General features: G+C 42.0%; 1 pseudogene; it reads right to left on the reverse strand.

Moving 5' to 3' along the window:
- Positions 1–1,548: 1,548 nt before the first annotated feature.
- Positions 1,549–2,942, reverse strand: LOC121800587 (annotated as a pseudogene).
- Positions 2,943–21,712: the final 18,770 nt, after the last annotated feature.

Raw genomic sequence — 21,712 nt, forward strand, 5'->3', positions numbered from 1 at the left:
GCATGCAAATCTAGAAATCATGGCTGACATACCTCTATGCCACCAAATACTTGATACAGAAACAATCGGAGTTCCTGATTCGGAGCAAAACAACGCCTCTGGGATAACTATCAAAAAGAACAAAATGAATATACAGATAGAGCATTCACTCTCAAGAAAGATCTTTGACACAAAACAGAACATATGTAAGAATGAGGAATTGAACAATGGAAGATTTTCACTTCATCAAAGTCCAGATTTATAATTATTCACCCAACTATTCAAAATTTGGACATAATGTTTGATGATATTCTCAATAAGATTTACCTTCAACATCATAGCATCCATGAGCCACCATGACATGTCACTATGCAATCCTCATTTTATGAGAGTAATTTTGTCCTTCTTACTCCAAACTTAGTCTTCTATTTGTAAAGACCATATTCAGTGTCATCCACTGAAATCCAACAGACAATTTCATGTGAGCCGTTAAGTGAGAGATTATTGTAAACAAACTCACTACTAAGATGTACTTCACCCCCGAAGATATCAATTTTTTTGGCTATTTACACAAACTTTAAGAAAAACACTCTAGGAAAAGAGTTGGCCATCATCCCAAAGAGGCAGATCAAACCATCCATCTTATCTTGGAAGCTTTAACAAACATCATAAAAGCTCCATGATACTATATCCATGACTTATGCTTCAGGAATTAAGAAAGTAGTAGACATGACTTCAATCACAACGAATCAGAAACAAATTCATGCAAATGTGAAAAGGGAAACAGCCAGCCAGAAGCAGCAGTACCGATATGTTGCAGTCAATAAAGCAGGTACACCAAGCATCTTGCATGTAACTTCCAATTATGCCAAAGAATGTTAAAAATAATTTGAATAGTTAGGGTATACTATGCTTGCACTGATTCATCTACGGGTGAGAAAAACTAGAAATAAGATCACATGGATGCAGAGTCTTTCAAAATATAGTATGAAAATAAAGATGCAGATGCAGATATTAGTCAGCAATCATACCTCCAAAATTTAGAACCTGATCCATCGTCATGGGGAATGCCTTGGAGCATAATCAAAGCAGTGGCAATTTCCTTCTGATGGTATGTTAAATAACTGGCACATGTACTTCAGCTGAAAACAGTAGGCACATAACTGAAGAGGACACAACACAAAGCTATGGCTGGTGCTTAGATTAAGAACCATCCATCAGTACAGAACATAGTTTTTGCACTTCTTTCATTGATAAAATCAATGTGCAGAAGGAGCTAGTGACATATCCTCGGGTAAATGACTTAAATGGAATCTCTATACATTGCTAATGGAGGTACTCATTCATTGTCATAAGACATTCATTACTAACAAAGTACTGTTACAAACAAAAGGCTTTTTTTTGTTAAAGATATTAGATGAACATCAACGATACACAGGTCATGACATCACTACTAATAACATAACTAATTTCTATTACCATGCCCTTTGCATATTGTTGTTCTACCTATACTCTTCCTTGTTACATCCCTTGATCTTGTAGTTTTCCCTATTGATCTATAATCTGGAGTCACTTAGCTTCTTCAGAATCTCCTTTTGAGTCTCGGGCACCAGGTTTCACGAGGTGGAAGCTCTCTGGTACTTCTTGGCTGACTGCAAGTGCCAGGAAATTCGTAAAACCCACACCCATGAGCCATTTATGTCCCAAAATTTCCTTGGGCCATACTGTTTTTTGTTTCGTATCCATTACTATCATCATCTACTTTTCCCTTTTTACAGCATTTTTTCATATTAGAAGAGGCATGTGATTCAATATGTGCTCTCTTCAAGTTATCATGTATGCTGAACAACATTGCCTGGATTTTCTGCAGCAGTATTAGCTGTTTTAGGAAGGGGAGCCTGCTGATAGTTTGTATACGTAAAAGAATTAGGACCGGTATGGCCTGATCCGGATTTTAGAGCAGCTGCAGCATTTCCTTTAGGATCATAAGCATTTTGACCACCAGGCAATATTTTAGATGAATGCTTCCAACGAGCCCAAGGAATCGGTTTCTCTGATTTGGAAAAGACTGGTGGAGCTATCTCTAAAGCCATAAACGGCTTTTACAACTGCGACAAAGAAGAGTATGGTTGCAATACTCTTAAGATACTCAAAATATATATTGCATCCACGGCAAACAGTCCAAAAGGTGTCGGATCTATGATGATGGGAGGCTGGATTTTGAGTTTTGGGCATCTTTGCAGTTTTACTCTGCGATTTCTGGGTTAAAGTTGAACTTCTTTCATTTCCCACAGATGGTGTTGATGAACCGCCCATTTGTGTTGAAACATTCTGTTGACTAGGCTGGGATGGTGCGGGAGGAACTTTCTTTTTACTCCGGTGCGGTGATGCTGATGGAACATTCTGTTGACTTGACTGTGGTGGCACTGATTTACCACAAGTATATGCGAAAACGGTTCTGTTGAGTGTGCCCTGCATGGTGCTGACGGACCACCAGTTTGTGTGGGACATTCTGTTGGAGTCCCTTATATCCTCTCCTTAGGTTGTATGCCGCCCCCTCTTTTCTTTATCAGATAGCAACCTCCAGGCTTCTGAAATGATTTTAAATGCACCATCTGCCCCAACAGATTTATTTTTATCTGGGTGCAGCAAGAGTGCCAGCTTCCTGTACTGCTTTTTTATGGTATCATGATCATCTGAGTGGTTCACACCTAGCACCCGATACCAATCTACTACCCCACTTATCTTATTCTCTGCAGATAGATACACATCCAGGGTAGTCAACAGCTGGGAAATACCACAAAGCCCTGGATATAGAGTCTGTGCTTTCAGGGCAAACTTCTTTGCACCGACAAAATCCTTTTCTCTAACTTACTCTCAGCAATTGACTTTGCCCTGGTGGCTTCATCTTTATTGCACTCCATATTTATAATATTCAGCACTTAGCATAACATGACAGCAGCTTAAGCAACAACATGGCAGCTGAAAAGAATTAAGTTGAATACCAAGCGTCTCCAGAAGAGATATTCATATAATCTTGATCAGGCCTGATTTACAGGAAAAACAATTAGGCAACAGATAATTATCCATGTGGCTATGTCATATCAACTTAGACAAAAAGTTATTGGTGAAAACAACTGCAAGGGTATAAACTGTAGAATCAAAATTTAAATAATCCAGGAAAAAACAAAGTGAGATTCAAGGAAAAATCTGATCCTTATTACTTCAACGTAATTGATACAAGAAATCCTAAAGTTCTCCTAATTTCAATTTTTTAAAGTTAGATTGTGGAATGTGATTTCAAGAAAGGTTAACAATAAAATAAAGTAGCAGCAAATATGAAGCTGCATTATCCCAAGCAAGACAAGTAACCCAGTTCTGACAAGTAACCCACCGCCGCACTAGGAATTACCCACTTCTGTAACAATGTCATGTTGAATGCCCAATGACGGCGAAAATCAAAAGAGATTGCAAGTTGAGGGAAGTTTTGTCATTTTAGAATGGATAATATTTTAGGGAACCTGAAAGAATTAGTTCGATGTGTGAAGTGACGAGTATTTTTCTTTTACAGTTAGATTACATAAATTTAATAAATTACACACATAATTTATATGCTAACTCATGACAGGCTCCTTCCAAACACGTTTGGAAGTTGACTAGTTTCATGACCAAAGTGATCAAAACAGCAACTGTTTTAAACACGTGTTGGTGATGGCTATTTTGTGCGAGATTGAAAGTTATGGGAAGTTTTGTCATTTCAGAATCGGATACTATTTTAGGGCACCCTGAAAAGGAATTGGTTCAACGCGTGAACTGACGAGTATTTTCTTTTAAGGTTAGATGTCATAAATTTAATTAATTACACACAACATTTATATGTCAGCTCATGACGAGGTCCTTCCCAACATGTTCGGAAGTTGACAAGCTTCAAACAAGTACTTAACTGATCAAAGTGGTGGTGGCTAAAACAGAAAACCATTTTAAAACGTGTTGGTAATGGCTACTTTGCGCGCAAATGCCTATCACTCAGAAATAGACTGAAGTTGGGGAAGTTTTGTCATTTTGAAATAGATTAAAAGGTATTAAACTGACAAGTATTTTCTTTTACGGTCACATAAATTTAATTAGTTACACACGACATTTACATGTCAGCTCATGACAAGCTCCTTTCGAACACGTTCGGCAGGTGACTAGTTTCAAATTTCAAACAGTACTTAACTGCCCAAAGTGGCCAAAACAGCAAAGCGTTTTAAACACGTGTTGGCAATGGCTACTTTGTGTAAATAATCTGTTTGCGTGCGAATAATCTGTTTTATGACGGCTAACTCAACAGTACAAATTTTAAGTGCAGCTAACGCATTTGTAGTCAATGTTTATTTGCGTACAATGCACAAATATGCAAATATGAACTTTACACATGACTACATATTTGGTCGACTCAGTTAAAGTGCCCTTAATCTAACTTGTACGACTAAATCAAAATGTTCAAGTTTCATCCATGACTAATCCATTTAATAAAATTTGTTTCTTCTGCACCGAACATTGCAAGAATGAACATAAAAATGTGAACTACTCCGGTTAATAGTGTTTTATTCATTTTCCAAGCTCACCAAACTCAATTTGAATTCCTATAACATCAATACATCGTGAAAGACACATGCAAAGAACAGAAAACATATGTGAACCTAGAAATAATGCGCCGCACACGTCAATAAAGCACATTACACAGGATTAATAAATTCGTCCGCAAAATCTCTAATCACAGCATAGACTTAGAAAAAAGCAATCTTGTTAAGCAACCAAAAACAAGTAAAACAGCCCAAAATCATTAAAACCTATACAATAAAAACAAAAAACAAAATGACAGCACACAGAGCGCGAAAGATGGATCTATAAGATTGAACACACTCAACAGCTCTTGATTAATTTCACACATTAGTAGGGGACAAGTTCCACGTTAAAATCAACAATCAAATGTAAGATACAAGACGAAGTATTACCCTTAAAGGTTCGAATTTCAATCAGCTGGACTTGAAGCTATTGGCTTTGTGATTTTATCTTCTTCTTTTTTTGGTGAACACCACCAATTGGAAGGGGGAGAAGTCAAACCCCCTTGAGAAATTTGGAAATGTTAATTTATCTGTAAATGGAAAAAATGGTGAGGCCTCCAAGGGTTTGTTCGTCATTTATAGTACTAAAAAATGTTTAACTATAGTTTGACATTAACCATGGTTAATACACGTTTTAGCTTAACTAGAGTTATTTTTTATCTTTTGAAGATAGCTATCTCACCGTAACAAATCAAATTATAGGTACTCTGCATTTAACGTTCGCCAAAAAAATAGTCTCATTTTTTTCACCAACCAAAATAACTGTCATTTTTTATTTATAAAAATTTCTCTTTAATGTTTTCTTGTGCTCTCTCCTATTTTATCTACTTTTTGTTTATATTTCTCTCATATTTATTGCCTTTTCTCTTTCTCTCATTTTCACATGTTGTGCATAGCCTAAGAGTGCTTCGCATTTAACTTTTTTATCAACATACTTTTTTTAACTTTTGAAGATAGGATTTTCTATCTAGTCGATACAAGTTGAGTTATACATATTCCACATTTAATATTTGTTTCCGTGCAATAAATAGTCTCATTTTTTGTCCACCTATCAAAATTACTTTCATTTTTATTAAAAAAAATCTCTTAACCTTTTCTTTTGTCCTCTCCTATTTCATCTGCTTTTTCTTATACTTACCGGTCTTTTCTCTTTCTCTCTCAATTACTTGTTGTGCATTAAAATTCGTGTCATAAAACAATGAGCGTTTTTTATGGATGGAAAAATATATAACTTGAATAATACTACATCCGTCCAAAAAAATAGACAAAGTTATGAATGACAAGGTTTTAATACACAATTGGTAAAGTAATAGAGAGATAGAAAAAACGTAAGAAAGAGAGAGGGAAAAGCCCGCGACGTCCACTTTATCAACCGCCGTCGACCTCACGTCGTCGTCGGAACCTTGTTAAGGGAGAACACCCTTAACAATTGGTGCTTTCATTGAGAGGGTGTGCTCCCTTAACAAGGTTTCCGACGGGACGAGAGGTCGACGGCGGTGATAAAGTGGACGTCGCAGGCTTGCCCTGGGATCAAAATCCAACGAACTAGGGTTGCCATACAATAAAGAAGACGATGAAGTAGGAAAATATTGTTATTTCATTGATTGATTCTCAAATATAACAATAGCTCTAGTTATAATACTAATACTAACTTAACGAACAAGAAAATAGATATGCTAATGATACGTTAAATCAAGCTAATAATTAATAAAGATATGGGATATTCTAATAGTTATGCACGTATCACTAAACACAACTTCTTAAAATCCAAAGAAAACCGTCTCAAGTAAGTGAGACGGATGGAGTATTATATTATTCTCTCCATCCCCCAGATTAAGAGTCATATTTGGTCATTTTCGTCCGTTCCCCATTAAGAGTCTTCTTTCACTTTTACCATAAATTACCAAGTAGGCTCTGGCATTCCACCAACTTATTTCACACACATTTATTGCTATAAATAATATATATATATATATATATATATATATCTATATATATATTATGTGTGTGTGTGTGTGTGTGTGTGACCATATTTCACTAACTTATTCAACCGACTTTTTTTACATTTCTTTAAAATCCTTGCCGAAACCAAATAGGACTCTTATCTGGAACGGAAAGAGTATATTTCATTCAATTTCATCTCAGTTTTTATAATTTTTAATTTTACTATAATAAACCTAATATTTTGGAATTTATATCAATTTTTTTATTGGAATCAAACATACTATTAATTATTCATATTTCACTCCATTTCATTCATGTATTATTTATTGTCATCGAGTTATAAGAATGAAATTAACATAGGATTAATTATTCCATTCCTGTTGTATTTTTTATCAATACAAACAACTCGTCCATCCGATGTTCATTCCATTATAATGTCATTTCATTCCCTCATTATCTCATTTAATCACACCAAGAAGGGCGTTAGATTTTTAATTTGACAGCCTGAATTTATTTAGCCCTGTGTTTTGATGCTTTGGTTGAAAATATCAACCATAATCTTCCTTCTTAGCAGAAAAAAGCAATCCTTGTGTTTTATTTTTGAAAATGTCTATCTCTGGCTGATATCCTCCTTCCAGATCTACTATCCATGCCGTTACCGGCGGAGGCAACTGTCGCCTTCGCCGACTGTCTCAGACCATGGGAAAGAGTAACAAAATCTATGCCGAAAATAACTAATCAAGTTGTACACATTAGTTAATTTTTTTATCACAACCAGAAATTAATTAAGACGAATGGCCCCGTTTATGAGAAAAATAAATAAATAAGTAATGCATTTAGAATGAAATTTTGAGTTTACAAAGAGTGCACAACTTTTGAAATTTTAATTGGCCCATTGTCCCGATACTTTGTTCAAGACATTAAATATTTATTACTATACTACTATTACTAGTACTGTTTTCACTTTAAGACAATCTCATATTGAACGACGAGTATTTGGGCTAATTAAAAGATATTGAGATTTTATATATTTGGGCTAATTCGGGCTTTGTTATCGCTTTAAAAGTATGGTCCCATTCCAATTTATAATACTATTGTTATTTGACGATTTTTTTTTGGTTCCTTATTTCATAATAAAATAAAAAACCCAATAGTCCCCAATGACCAACTTATTCCTCATTCGAGTTGTGAATTCACGTGCTCGTCATCCAAATTCTATCTATAACACTAGTTGCAAGTTGCATCATACATAAAAAAATACCACTCCACTACAAGATATTTTGTCAAATGTATTTATGCCCACAAGCCACCGATGCTCAACAGTCAACAAACATACACTCCTACTATACATATAGGCAAATTTAATTCGACTCTTTGCATTGGTACTTCTTCCACATTTATTAATTCCCACTTCGGTATGTTTGTCATAGTATATTTTTCACAGTCACCAAAATATCATATACGTATATAATACTCATTAATCAATATATTTTTCACCTAGACCCGCAGTCAATAAGTCAACTGTATTAATGATTTGAACCAACAGTTCACTGAAATCAATTGATTTCACCAAAAGTTTCATATCCATACATCTATATCTTTTCGCTTATAATTGGACGAAGAAATTTTTTTAAAATTTTTCTTATTTTGTACTCCTTCGTCCCATAAAAATATAGTCAATAAATATGACACGAGAGTTAAGAGAAAATTGATAAAATAAGAGAGAAGCTGAATTATATGGTAAGTAAAGTAAGAGAGGGGAAGATAATGGTAATTAAACTAGTCATAGTGAATAATGAGACCTACATTATTAAATTGCTATAACTTTTCAAAAATGAAATGCACGGAGTATTTTTTGGAACAGACAAAAATGGTAACTGCACATATTTTTATGGACGGAGGGAGTATAATTTGCAAATCTAGAGTTCTATTTACTCTCTCTGTCCCATTTTAAGATAACCATTTTTCTTTTTGGGATGTCTCACTCTAAATGACACAATTCTAAAAATAGAAACATCGCTCTCTCTACCTTTTTCTTCGCTCTTACTTTATTATCTCTATTTTACTCACAAAACAACACTACATAAATCTTGTGCCGAATTAGAAATGCTCTACTTTGAATAGGAGAGAGTATTTTTCATGGGATGACAAATCAGAAGTGTTTTTATAGTTGAGTCTTATTCATCTAGACGTGTCATTTGGGTAGGCATTGAAATACAAAGCTTGTAACATCGTAATAGTATTTACATTTTTAAACTGCTACCTCCATCTTCACCTGCATTCAACCGTCTTTTGTCTAATCGAATGACTCAAATACTCGACTCCATGTGAATGCTCCCGCCCGCCTTGTCGCTCCGAACGAGGTTGATCGAACTGTTAATGGAGAATTGATCGTCAATTGTCTGCTTTGTTCTTTTCGGTCATTGTCAGCCTATTTTATGCAATTTTATTTTGTATCTTAGGTGGAGAGAATAAAGTAAGAGAGAGAAAATAAAGTAGAGGTAAAGACATTTTATATTTAGTAACGAGTTATCTTAAGTGGGACAAACTAAAACCGAAATGGATCATCTTCTGTGGGACAGAATGAGTACTTCCTAGTTGTTTATCACATCTTTAATAGTAGTAGTTTGTTCCTCTTATCTAAGTTGTTCTTTGTTTTGACTTATGAGTTAACTCTGTTGTATGAGTCTCCACCCATACTATATGGGCGCTTTGAGTTGCTTGTTGGGCGTACTTGCGATTTCACCTCTTCTCAAGTTTTTCCTAAATTACATTTGATTGTTATTAGTTGACATTAATGATTGGATATTCACTCATACAGACTTTAAATATTTGCATGGTTTCAACCGCGAAGTACTGCGCTCGTACTTTCGGAACACCGGGTGAATGAAATTCCACACTACTTCGGGTGGAAGTGAGGAATAGTAAGGTAACTAGGTCAAAACATATGTTTTTCTTGCTTAAAATCCCATTTTATTTGAAAATAATTAATAGTACTACTTGTTACGAATTACTCCCTCGTCTCAAGATATTTGATCCACTTCTTATCTACATTATTCTCACTTTTACGTTACTATTTATCCACTCTAACTATTTATTGCAATTTTTTCAAAACAGTGTAAAAAAGAAGTCCAATCAAATATCTTGGGACGGAGAGAGTATTTAACACCAACTTATTGAATAAAAGAAAATGTGTCATATCAATCAAGTTACATTTCATTATCAACTTAAAACCTAGCTATATTTTATTCAACAAAGATATTGTCCCAGTTCATGAAAAATAGTTATTTGTGACGACACAAATTGCAAAATTTGGTAAAGCAAGTGAGATGACAAAAAAAGTGAGTAAAAATGAATATAACATTATTAAAAAAGAAAGTAAATAGAAATTAATTTTAACAGACCGATCTAAATAGAAAAGTAATACTACATTTGTCCATGAAATATAGACTAATTTTACCATTTAGGACGTCCATAAAAATTAGACCAATTTCTAAATATGAAAATTTTAAACAATTAAATATTAATAACGTGGATCACACAATCCACTAACATTACTTCCATCACTTTCCCTCATCTATTGCGCATTAAAATCCGTGTTATTTAGAACTTAATATTTTTTGTGGATGGTTTTGTGGGTGAATATAATAATTTTTATATAAAAAAACGTGTAGTAGGACGAAATAAATAAATAAAACTCCATGTATCTGAATTTAGATAAGGCGGAATAGACACTTTCTTTTTGTTTTTATATTGCTGCTAATCTGCTATTATTTGGGCAAAACAAGTTGTTAGTTGATAGATCCGCGAATTTTTGATGTTAGTAAATGCTGGTAGAAGAATGAAAATACAGACACAAAGAAATTTACGTGGTTCGATTTACTGAAGTAAATCTACGTCCACGGGAAAAAAGGGAGGGCAAGATTGTATTGCTTGATCTGGGATTACAGCTTACAAATATAAACTTGCTATTTGCTATATGGTGTTTTATCTCTAGAGAGCTTAACCTCCTCATATCAGATCTAAGTTCCATTTATATCTTGGACTAAGATCGTGGCTTGCATCACCACCCTAAGTCGTGGATGTCGTGTAGGTCATGGCCTAAGATCGTGGATGTAGCGTAGGTCATGGCCTACGATCGTGGCCTGAGTTGACACCACGTGGTAGTGGGTGTGTTGGACCTCCTGTATGGGTCCACTAACTCCTTGTTCGGTCGAATACTGAGACCGAACTGCTTTGGTTGCCGATCTGAGAGTAGAACTTGATGCCGACCTGAGAGCAGAGCTTGATTGGTTGGCTTTTACCGAGCTGTAGGCTGAGGCCGAACTCTTTGGTAATGCCGAACTCATACTCCTGCTTTGGTTGCCGATCTGAGAGTAGAGCTTGATGCCGACCTGAGAGCAGAGCTTGATAGGTTGGCTTTTACCGAGCTGTAGGCTGAGGCCGAACTCTTTGGTAATGCCGAACTCATACTCTTCCTTGGGCTTTGGGCTGATGGGCCGTCATTGCTGTTGGGCTTGTTTAGTACGCACCCCATCACTACCCCCCCCGAAAAGCGAAGTGAATCACTTCGGCGAAGCGAGTCACTTCGGCATTCTGGAATACGGGGGGAGGCTGAAGTCGGGGGACGTGCCCTGCGCGTGACTGCATTAAATGCGGCATTAAATGCGACAGTAAAATCTGGCCGTCGAATCCTGAAAAGGTGGGATATGAAACGGTGCGATGATTTGAAATCTTTTCCAAATCTGATAAATACCGCCTTTCTTCATCATTTGAACACCTTTGCTATTGGCTTCTTCTGCACTCTCTATCTTTTGCGTGAAAAATTTCCTTCCGCTTTCAAAAATTTCTTCAGGATTTCTTCAAACTTTCAAAGAGTAAGAACCATGTCTGCTTCTTCTTCGTCTGAGTCTGGTAGCGGTAGAAAAGGGGGTAAGGGGTCTTCTAGCCGGAAAGAATCCGGGGAGAAGACCGTAGAGTATTTTCACAGTATCTTGAGTAAGGATACTGTGATATCCCTTTACGAAAAATACTCTTTTTCCTGGGGGGAAGGCGGTGGTTCCCGACGATGATCATAGGGCTAACGATCCGCCGGAGGGTTATGCCACCGTTTACGAAGCCTGCTTAGAATGCGGGCTTCGTTTCCCTCTTCCCCCACCTTTTGTAGAGTTTCTTGATTTTTTTCAACTCCCTTTAGGTCAGGTGACTCCGAATTCTTGGAGGCACCTTGTCGGCTTTTGCTGCCGAACTCCGTAGGTTAGATAAGGATCTGTCTCTGCGGGCAATCCTTAATTTTTTCCAATTTAAAAGGAAGGGATCTTGGTTTTACTTGATCCCCTTACAGCCTTTTAGGGCATTCTGCAAACCAAGTGGCCGAAATGGCAAAAACCGCTTCTTTTTTTATAATAGGACAGCGGCTCCGGGCTTCCCCTGGAGAGGGCCGAAGTCCGTGATTCCTCACCCTCGGTTAGAACCATTGGCCGAGCTCGATGACGAGCTCAACAAGATTCCCATAGTTAGGAAACAATACACGGAGTCTGAGCTCGTCAAGGGCGACGTCGTGTTCGACATCTCGTCTTCGGACGAAGAGGCCGAGGGTGAGGATTTCTCTTTACCTTTATGTTCTACTGCTTTAACGAAGAAAACTAACCTTGCTTTTCTTGCTTTTTGGCAGTGTACATGCTGAACAAGGCTACCCGAAAATCTTCGGAGTCCAAGGAGCCGGAGAGGCCGAAAACCGCCAGCTCGGCGTCTGATGCCGAGAGGACTCCGAAAAGGCAAAAAACCTCTTCGGATCCGAAGAAGCCGGAGTCAACTTCGGCAAAGGGGAGGGGAAGGCCCAGAAGCCCCCGAGAGCGCCAGAGAAAGACGTGGTCTTGGCGCCTCCTTCGGAACATATCTGTGAGCCGTTTTTATGGCCCACGGACTTTGCCGAGGTGAATTCTCTTCTTGATTTTCTGGCCTTGCTTTTTTTTTTTCTGTATTTTTTGTGGTCCCTTTGTTGACTTTTTTCTTTATTCATTTTCAGAGGAACGATATGCTCTCCAAGCTCGTCGCCGTCGAACTCTCCAAAGCGTCCAATGACTATGCCGAGATGCAGAGGAAGTTGGCAGCTGCTTGTCATCGGGCCGAACAGGCTGAGGCTAACTTTGAGAAGGCCAGAGCTGCTAGGATTTCGGCCCAGGATGAAGCTCAGTTTGCCAAAAACCAGCTCGTCATCCAGCGAGAGCAGGCGAAGCGGAGCGATGCTGCTGCCGTGGTTGCCCAAGGGGAGGCTCTCCGTGTTTACACGGAGAAACTCTTTTTGCGCAGCCAGTTCTCGGCCTTTGTCGGTAGCCTGGTAAGGCTAATTGCCGATAAGGGCGAGCAGGGGGCCGACGTCGTGCTGCCTCTGTACAGCCGAGAGATAGCAGCTCGGCTTCAGAATCTGCCGCTCCTTGAGGAGCTCGCTTCATCTTCGGTCCTGCTTTCTGCAGACCGAGTCCGGAGTTGTCGAGCTGATCGGGACGAGAACCTGGAGGCTATCTTTGCCTCCGTGGGACCCGTTTCACCCGCTTCGACTTACAACGGAGAGGGTGAGGGCCGAGCCGCTGGAGCGGGAGGCCGAAGTCGATCAGGCCGGGCATCCGGAGAAGGAGGCCGATCAGGAGGCGGAGGCGAGGCCGGCAGGGAGGCGAGGCCGAGGCTGAGGTAGCCCAGGAGAAGGAAGCTGTACCAGACCGAGGAGCCGGAGACGAAGCAGGCGGAGTATGATTTCGTCTCCCTTCTCTTAGTCTAGTTTCTTCCTTGTAAAATGGCCTTGAAGCCCTAGTGTAAAAATTTTCCTTGTGAATGAAAAATTCTCTACATTTGTCTTCGTATAGCTTTTCGTACTCGCCTTTATTCCTGTTGTATTTTACTATCTGCTCGGTATAGCTGCCGAACTAATATAGCTGCTTTGTACCCAAGGAGATGGAGATACTTCACTGGAAACGGCTGTACTCTTCGGCTTTGGACGAAGCTGAGAGAAGAGCTATAGCCGATCAGACGAAGAATGACGAGCTTCTGGCTCGTTTAGTGAAGCTGGAGGCCGATATCAAGGACTTAGAGTCCGATAAGAAAGATCTGGAGGCCGAGCTGAATACGGCCATTGCTGAGAGGACTGCGTATGAGGATTACATCCGTGTGCGCGGGGGGAATGACCATATCAGAAGTTCAGGAACGAGTTGACGAACTGTGGGAGGAGTATAATGTACTCCGGAGGAACAATGCACTGGAGAGCTCGGCTTGCCAACAAGTCGTGAAATCATTGCGGCGCTGGGCTTCTCGGTACGACATTGTTCTTGCCCGGCGTCCCTCAATTGAGAGATTCCTCCGGCATATCGCGCCAACAGATGCTCGCACTCCAGATCAAACCTCTGGTTCCCTTGTTCAAAATCCTACTCCCAGCCAACAACGAACTCCGGAACAGCCGGAAACGTCAAGACGAGAACGGGCTCAGGAGCAACCGGAATCGTCAAGACGGGGACGGACTGAAATTCGCCGAGGAGTTGTGACTATGAGCGAGCAAGATCAGCAGATGCTTATTGCAGAGACTCTTCATCGCCGAGGTGTTAGGACTTCTCGGGCTCGGGGAAGAGGCGTTGGGTCGAGGATAGCATCTCGTCGACCTGCTTATTCTTCATCTGCTCGGAACAACCGAACTCGGCTTCCAGAGGATTTTGCAGATAGGTGGCTTAACTTCAGCAACCCTGGACAGTAGAATAGTCCTTTGTAGTAGCGTAACGCCATTTTGTAGGGTAGCGGAGTTGTATGCTGAACAAGATTTGATAAATGAAATTTTGTTTTCGCTTCTAACACTGTATTTACAGCTTAGCGAAAAAATTTCATCGTACTTGTCCTCGGTCTTATGAAGTAAATTTCTTTGACCGGACTTGGTCCTTGGTCTGATGAAATAAACATCTTTGACCGGACTCGTCTTTGGTCTGATGAAATAAACGTCTTCGACCGGATTCGTCTTTGGTCTGATGAAATAAACATCTTTGACCGGACTTGGTTTGTGTTCTAATTTGGCGATTTTTGTCGCCGGGATCGAACTTTCCCTTGTCCTAATTCGGCGAGTTTTATCGCGTGGATCGGACTTTCCCAGTTAACCGAAGTGGTCTTATGCAGTAAACCTCTTTGACTAGACATGGTCGTCCCCGGTCTTATGAGGTAAACTTCTTTGACCGAACTTGGTCGTCCTAATTCGGCGAGGTTTATCGCGTGGATCGGACTTTCCCTAATTGCAGTTCGTTTCAGACGAAGTGCTTATTAAGCTGAATTGCGGTCTTGTATCCTCCTTGGAAGCTTGGACTCACAATCGTTGGCTTATTGCAGTTCGTTTCAGACGGACTGCTTGTTAAGCTGAATTGTGGTCTTATATCCTCCTTAGAAGCTTGGACTCACAATAGTCTTTAATAATCGATCTAAAAAGGGGATCAGTCTTTAAAGAACGATATACCTTGGTACCATTTGTAAGAGACGACAAGCACATAGAGACAAAACACATAGGGAAAAAATGAAAAAGACGAAGGAAAAAAACTTTAAACCTTTTTTTTTAAAACGACAAGTAAAAGGTACAAGTAAAAAACAAACAAATAAAACACATACCCCTATGACCGAACTAGACACGAGACGGACTGACCGGACTTTGTCTCTTACAAGTGGAACTTCTTGAGGTTGGAGACGTGCCATGTTCGGGGTACTTGTTCTCCTGACATGTGAGTCAATTTATAAGACCCTTTGCCGAGGACTTCGGACACCCGATATGGACCCTCCCATGTGGGTTCGAGTTTGCCCAGCTTTTCTGCTCGGCTTACTTCGTTGTTTCTCAAGACGAGATCTCCCACTTGAAATTGAAGCTTTTTCACCCTTTGGTTATAATACCGGGCTACTTGCTCCTTATACTTGGCTGCTTTTATGCACGCCAATTCTCTTCTTTCTTCGGCGAGATCTAGTTCTGCTCTCAGTCCGTCGTCATTCATTTCTGAGGAGAAATTTAGGGTTCGGGGACTGGGTACGCCGATCTCCACCGGAATTACGGCTTCAGTGCCGTACACCAGGCTATACGGAGTTTCACCGTTGGAGGTTTTGGGTGTAGTTCGGTAGGACCATAGGACTTGAGGGAGATTTTCTACCCATTGTCCTTTGGCTTGTTCTAACCGAGCTTTTAACCCTTTCACCAGAATCCGGTTCGTTACTTCCGTTTGTCCGTTTGCTTGGGGATGGGAGACCGAAGTGAACCGCTGTTGAATGTTCAGCTCTTGGCACCAATTCTTGAACGTCTTGTCGGTGAACTGAGTCCCATTATCCGAGATGAGGATGTGGGGTATGCCAAATCGGCACACTATGTTCTTCCAGACGAAGTCCAATGCCTTTGAGCTCGTTATCGTAGCTAATGGTTCAGCCTCCACCCACTTCGTGAAGTAGTCCACGGCAACGATAAGGAATTTCATTTGCCGAGGAGCTTGAGGAAGTGGTCCCACTATGTCTATGCCCCATTGCATGAAAGGCCAAGGGCTTTGCATAGTGTATAGATCGGTCTGCGGCATCCTTGGGACATTTGCGTGAATTTGGCACTTCGTACACTTCTTGACGAGCTGCACTGCCTCTTGTACCATGGTTGGCCAATAATATCCCCATCTCAGAACTTTTTTAGCTAAAGCTCTGGCTCCGATGTGGCTACCGCACGATCCTTCATGAACTTCTCTGAGGATGTAGTCCGTCTCTTCTGGTCCTACGCACCGCAATAACGGCTGGAGGTAAGACTTTCTAAAGAGGACTCCTTCATGAAGTTCGTACCGAAGAGCTCGGCACGTGATCTTCCGAGCTTCTCTCTTATCCTCGGGCAATTGTCCTTGATCCAGATACTGCAAGATCGGCGTCATCCAGTTCGGCGAGCTGGATACAGAATGTACCTCGGCTTCATCAATGCTTCGATGCATTAATTCTTCCGCCTTTGAGCTCGGATCTGAGGCCAACTTACTTAAGGTATCTGCTCGGCTATTTTCCGCTCTGGGAATGCGGATTATCCGAAAATAGGAGAAACTTCGGCTGATGCTTTGCGCTTTGTCCAAATACTTCTTCATTCTCTCGTCACGGGCTTCACTTGTACCCAACATGTGATTTACTATGACTTGTGAATCACAATGGACTTTGAGAGATTTGACGAGTAGACTTTGCGCTAACTGGAGTCCGGCCAGGAGGGCTTCGTACTCGGCTTCATTATTAGTAGTGGGGAATAGGAAACGAAGTGAGTAGGTTACCTCGTGTCCGTCGGGAGCGACAAGTAAAATACCAGCTCCACTTCCCATCTTGTTTGAAGCTCCATCTACGAATCCGCTCCAGCAGTCCGGCGGCTCTACTTCGGATTCCAAGGGCTGTGCTAGTTCGGCATTGGCAGAATTCTTCTGTTCGGCAATAATAGGAATTGCTTGATCGAACTTCGCTTCTGCAAGAAAATCTGCCAAGGCTTGTCCCTTGATGGCTTTCCGAGGTAGATATTCAATTGTGTGCTCTCCCAACTCTATAGCCCACTTGGCGATTCTGCCCGATGCTTCTGGCTTGGTCAAAACTTGCCGAAGAGGTAGATCGGTTAAGACGCATACCTTGTGAGCATAGAAGTATGGCCGCAGTCTCCTTGCTGCATTTACTAACGCCAGAGCAATTTTTTCCAGAGGTTGATACCTTGTTTCTGGACCTCTTAATGCTCGGCTTGTAAAGTAGATGGGAAACTGCTTTAGGCCTTCTTCTCGTACAAGCACCGCGCTGATGGTTTGATCCGATGCCGCTAAGTATAAGAATAGTACTTCGGCTTCGGCTGGAGCAGAGAGAATAGGAAGCTCGGCTAGATAACTTTTGAGCTCGTCAAAGGCCTTTTTCTGCTCGGCTCCCCACTCGAACTTTGGTGCCTTTTTCAACACCTTGAAGAACGGCAGTTGCTTTTCGGCTGCTTGGGAAAGGAATCGACTCAGTGCGGCTAGACATCCGGTTAGCCTTTGCACGTCATGTATGGACTTCGGCATTGCCATGTTCTGAACGACTTGAACTTTTGAGGGGTTTGCCTTGAGTCCGTCTTTTGAAACCCAACAACCCAGAAACTTTCCCGAATCTACCAAAAAGGTACACTTTTGGGGATTAAGTTTGAGGTTGGCTTTCTTGAGCACGTTGAGAGTGGACTTGAGGTTGTGCTCGTACTCCGAGGTGCTTTTGCTCTTGACGACTATATCGTCAACATATACTTCGACTTCCTTTCCAATCAGGTGCCGAAAAAGCTTGTCTACCATCCTTTGATAAGTGGCTCCGGCATTCTTTAAACCGAATGGCATCTTTTTATAAGCGAAAATGCCGAAATCAGTAATGAAGGCCGTTTTTGAAGCGTCAATCTCATCCATTAAAACCTGATGGTATCCTTTGTATAGATCAAGAAAACAAAAAATTTCAAAGCCTATCAGAGCTTCTACTTTTTTATCTATGTTCGGAAGGGGATAGCAATCTTTGGGACAGTGCTTATTTAGATCGGTGAAATCTATGCACATCCGCCATCCTCCTTCCTTTTTCTTGATCATGACAGGATTGGCCACCCACGAAGGATACTTCACTTCGAATAACACATCCGCCTTCAATAATTGACGGACTTCGTCATGGATGACTTGACTTCGTTCTGCCGCAAAGAGTCTTTGCTTCTGTTTTATCGGCCGGACCGAAGGATCAATATTTAAACGATGAGTGATTACCTCGGGGGGCACTCCGGTCATGTCCAACGGAGACCATGCAAAGACGTCTTTGTACTCCTTGAGGAGCTGGATGGTTTTTTCCCGAAGTAGAGGCGTTCCCGCGAAGCCGATCTTAACCGTTCTGGATGGATCGTCTTCGTACAGCTGAACTGTCATCGAGTTCGGCTCCGGTATGACTTCGGTCATCGCCTCTGACTCCGGCTGCTGTGATTGCTATGCTTGGTGGTGCCGATCTGACTGCTCGGCACTTCTAAGCGCAATTTGCAGGCATTCCTTTGCTCTTTTTTGGTCACCTCGGATGACCGCTATCCCTCCTTTAGTAGGGATCTTGATGGTGAGGTGATAGGTGGAGCAAACGGCCCGAACTGTGTTGAGCCAGTCTCTTCCCAGGATGACGTTGTACGGGGACCGAGCTTTTACCACGAAAAACTCAATCATCGTACTGGAGCTAGTAGGCGCTTTCCCCACCGTGATCGGAAGGCTGATAATACCTTCAGGGCGGGTGTCCTCCTGGGCGAAGCTCTTCAGGGGAAGCGGAGCCGGGCTGAGCCGAGCTGGGTCCACTTCTAGTTTGTCGAAGCACTCTTTAAAAAGAATGCTGACTGACGCTCCTGTATCCACAAACACCCTGTGGATCAGTTTGTTTGCCACTCCGGCTTGGATGACAATGGCGTCTTGGTGAGGAGAGATGGCCGGGACGGGATCAGCATCCGAGAACGTAATCACTTCGTCCTGCTTCAGCCTTTTATGCGTTGGCTCCTCTCGATTGGAGCCCCTGCGCTCTGACTTCAGGGACGACTTGGTCTTCCCGGCAGGGAGAGCGTCAATAGTCAGGATTACTCCATCATATTGCGGCTCGTCATCGTCTTCGGGATCCGGCTGCCTTTTCGGATCCTGAGGAGCGCAGTTCGCACCTCTCTGCTTCTTATTCTTCTTTGACTGCTTGCTTTGGTATTTTTTCAATGTCCCTGCCCTCACAAGAACATCGATACCTGCAGCCAAGTTTCTGCACTCCTCGGTATCGTGACCGTGGTCTTGATGGTAGGAGCAGTAGTTATCCTGGGGTCGGCGCGCGGCAGATTTCGTCATCCGCTTTGGCTTTTCGAACAGGTCGGAGTGTAGTTCGAAAATTTCCGCTCTCGGCTTGTTCAGCGGTACGAACTGAGCGGGCGGCTTCTCGGGATTGAGACGGGGTCCCAATCTGTCTTGCACCGGAGTCCTTTGAATCCTTTCAAAAGGAGTTCGGCGAGGATGTCCCTGATCGCCAAAAGGAGTTCGGCGAGGATGTCCCTGATCGCTATGATCGGGCTTCCTCCTGTCTCCTCGGGACGATGAGCTGTCTAACGACCGTTTGCGACGGTCTGCCTCATCGGCCCGGGAGTACTGGTCCGCAATGTCCCACATTTCCTGAGCTGTCTGCGGACCGCACTCAACGAGCTTCCTGTAGAGAGCTCCGGGCAGGATTCCATTTTGGAATGCCGAGATGACAAGCAGATCGTTGAGATCGTCTACTTGCAGGCATTCCTTGTGGAATCTTGTCATAAAGTCGCTGATCTTTTCGTCGCGACCTTGACGAATGGAAAGCAGCTGAGCCGAAGTGATTCGGGCTTCCGCTTTCTGAAAGAACCTCCTGTGGAAGGCATCCATTAGATCTCGGTAAGATCTGATGCTGCCCTGGGGGAGGCTATCGAACCACCTTCTCGCGTTCCCGATGAGCAGCTCGGGAAACAGCTTGCACATGTGGACCTCGTTGAGACCCTGGTTCGCCATGTTATACTGATAGCGCCCCAAGAAATCGTGAGGGTCCACGAGCCCGTCGTAAGTCATCGACGGAGTTCGGTAGTTCTGTGGTAGGGGAGTTCGGGTGATGTCGTCCGAGAACGGAGTCTTCAGTGCTCCGTACACGGCGAATCCGATATTTCGTCGGTATGGAGGAGATTGAGTTCTCCTGTGATTCCGGTACCGAGGAAGAGCAGGAATATGTCGGGGTTGAGGATTCTTCTTCCTGGAAGACACGGCACTACTGCGGTAGTGACTTTCATGTCTGGATGAGGAAGGAGAATCCTCCGCTTTCGTCTTCGGCTCTTGGCTCTTTTGCAGGAAGGCTAAGAACTCATCCTGCTTCTCAGCCAAGAACAGCTTGACAGCCTCATTCAAATCAGGCTGCTGGGAAGACTCAGTGGGACGATTTTTGGAGCGGCCTGTTCCTTCGCCATGAGAACTGGTGGTGGATTTATCCCTAGGCTGTTTTCCAGACCTATGGGATGGATTGGCTTCCTCCTGGTTCTCACGGGCAGGAATACGGGTACTCTGCGATCTGGTATGCATTTTTTGGGTGGAAAAAAATGGATCAAAAATTCGCTTTATCACAAATTTTGTTCTCTGCTTCCCACAGACGGCGCCAGTGATAGATCCGCGAATTTTTGATGTTAGCAAATGCTGGTAGAGAATGAAAATACAGACACAAAGAATTTACGTGGTTCGATTTACTGAAGTAAATCTACGTCCACGGGAAAAAGGGAGGGCAAGATTGTATTGCTTGATCTGTTTTCTACAGCTTACAAATATAAACTTGCTATTTGCTATATGGTGTTTTATCTCTAGAGAGCTTAACCTCCTCATATCAGATCTAAGTTCCATTTATATCTTGGACTAAGATCGTGGCTTGCATCACCACCCTAAGTCGTGGATGTCGTGTAGGTCATGGCCTAAGATCGTGGATGTAGCGTAGGTCATGGCCTACGATCGTGGCCTGAGTTGACACCACGTGGTAGTGGGTGTGTTGGACATCCTGTATGGGTCCACTAACTCCTTGTTCGGTCGAATACTGAGACCGAACTGCTTTGGTTGCCGATCTGAGAGTAGAACTTGATGCCGACCTGAGAGCAGAGCTTGATTGGTTGGCTTTTACCGAGCTGTAGGCTGAGGCCGAACTCTTTGGTAATGCCGAACTCATACTCCTGCTTTGGTTGCCGATCTGAGAGTAGAGCTTGATGCCGACCTGAGAGCAGAGCTTGATAGGTTGGCTTTTACCGAGCTGTAGGCTGAGGCCGAACTCTTTGGTAATGCCGAACTCATACTCTTCCTTGGGCTTTGGGCTGATGGGCCGTCATTGCTGTTGGGCTTGTTTAGTACGCACCCCATCACTAGTATTTGGGTGTATAAACGTAGGCCCTATATTAAATGAAATACCACTGAGTAATTTCTTATCATAAATTATTTTATTATTAAAACGGAGAAAAAGAGTACTAAAAAGGGAGATAGTGCATGCGTCGTTTAATGAAGAGCAGTGCTCCATTTTCTAGTGAAGATGGTCGTCGTGCATGTCAAACAGTAATTTGAAATATGGGCCACCAACGACGCCACTCAATACCTTCAAGTTATTGGTGAGTCGACACCAATCCAATGCCAGAATTCTCGTCT

Source organism: Salvia splendens, chromosome 4 (assembly GCF_004379255.2).
Source record: "Salvia splendens isolate huo1 chromosome 4, SspV2, whole genome shotgun sequence".
Classification (NCBI taxonomy): Eukaryota; Viridiplantae; Streptophyta; class Magnoliopsida; order Lamiales; family Lamiaceae; genus Salvia; species Salvia splendens.